General features: G+C 36.3%; 1 long non-coding RNA gene across 1 annotated transcript; it reads right to left on the bottom strand.

Moving 5' to 3' along the window:
- Nucleotides 1–212: 212 nt before the first annotated feature.
- Nucleotides 213–1,433, bottom strand: LOC141487488 (uncharacterized). Its single transcript, XR_012468407.1, has 2 exons — nt 1,233–1,433; nt 213–1,154 (listed from the first exon to the last, which is right to left on the bottom strand). It is a non-coding gene; the product is annotated as an uncharacterized lncRNA (long non-coding RNA).
- Between the last annotated feature and the right edge of the window lie 317 nt (nt 1,434–1,750).

The following is a 1,750-nucleotide window of genomic DNA, read 5'->3' as shown; positions in this document are numbered from 1 at the left end:
CATCGAGCAATACATGAAGTATCAATTCGAATAGTTGAAGTGATGGGTGCAGAATGTATAGTATTCCCTCAGATATTCGGGAAAGGAATGTATTGAAAATGGCTTTCATGGAGAAATGGAGAGGACAATTTGCTGTAGAAGGAATGAGGGTTAGAGATAGAATTGTCCAGCAGTATTACCTGTTGTAATTTGTAGGAAATCGAACTGTAAACTCTACTGAACCAGGTTTTAATCATGAATATACAAACGATACATTTTATATGTATTAACAATGACATTAAAACTCGTTCAATCAACAACGATTTCCAAGGAATCATAAAAACAAGATCAATCGAAATGAAGTGAACATGGATTACTTCAATACTCCCACTCTTTGTTCACTTCGAAGACGTTACCCACAGACCTTGTCGATTTCTTGAAAATTTTTCTCGTGGTAAGGGTTGGGTTAAAATATCTGCCAACTGGTTTTCTGATTGGGTGTAAACAACAGTGATATTTTTTTCGTTTGTGATGATCATTATAGCTCATCAAGTTTATAGCACTTCTATTATCAACAAAAAGTTCCGTTGGATTTGAAACGTCAACATCAATTTCTTTAAGCAACCTTCTCAACCATATTATTTCTTGTGCGGCATCCCAAGCTGCAATATATTCAGATTCTGGCGTTGAGATGTCCATGTAACTGGACAACCTGATAATAAAGTAACATAGCCAGTTGTTGAATATCTAGTATCAATGTCTCCTGCAAAATCTGCATCTGAATACGCTTTTGAACATTCGTTGCTCCCACCATTGTATAGAATTCCATAACTTTTAGTACCCTTTAGGTATCTGAAAATACGTTTGACTGCTTCCAGTGCTGCTTTCCTGGATTTTCCAAATATCTGCTAACTCTGCTCACTGAGAATGATATATCTGGACGAGTGACAACCGCTAAAAACATGAGACGTCCTATAGCTTCTCTGTACGGAATATTTTTCATATATTATTTTTCTTCCTCATTTTGGGGGCTTTGAGCTGCATTCAGAATAACATTCATTGTGGAAGTCCATTTTTGTGTCTCTTATGTGGTGGTTCCACATCATCTCTCTGGGGCATAGTCTTTGATGTTGAAGGTGTCTTCGATGTTGACGGTTGGTTTATGTTCTTCAAACCTGCCCAAAAGGGGAAGAATATTAGTGTAGGATATATGCTTTTACGCCTATGTAGATGAATTCATTCTCTCAACCTACTGTAAGCTGGCCATATAGCTATATCTAAGGTAAAGTATAAACAAAACAGCGACATCTCAAGTATTGAAGAGACATCCTCCTTTTTTCCTTGGGGAGCCTGGGTTCATTAAAGTCCCTTAGAATTGAAACATTTGTGCTATAGGTGTAATATAATTTATATATTATGAACATTTTGGTATTGTTTACAATTAGAAAAGTGAAATCTTCTCACATTTGAAACTTTGGGCCTCAGGAGCTCAAGGCTCCCTGCCAGTATTATAGGGGGAGTCCTATAATAACGGTTGAATAAAATGTATAAACTGACAAATAAATCAAGGGATTTGTTAACAAATTTGGAATCAACTGAGAAAGGTGTAGATGTTAGGGAAAGGAATTATGAATATTTTAACTGGATTCGAGTTTGATTCGATCGGTTTCCGTTTAGAGTTAATTTCCCGTTTTGTTTTGTATGCTATCAGTTTCATCCTATACGGTGTTACGGTTTCATTTTGTCATTTGTTCTGTTTTGAGGTCGACGA

Source organism: Leptinotarsa decemlineata, unplaced genomic scaffold (assembly GCF_025532065.1).
Source record: "Leptinotarsa decemlineata unplaced genomic scaffold, Ldec_3_MD MMD2_P_RNA_scaffold_2, whole genome shotgun sequence".
NCBI classification, from domain to species: Eukaryota; Metazoa; Arthropoda; class Insecta; order Coleoptera; family Chrysomelidae; genus Leptinotarsa; species Leptinotarsa decemlineata.
Note: the sequence above shows the minus strand (reverse complement) of the source record. Positions and strands in the feature narration are given on the sequence as shown.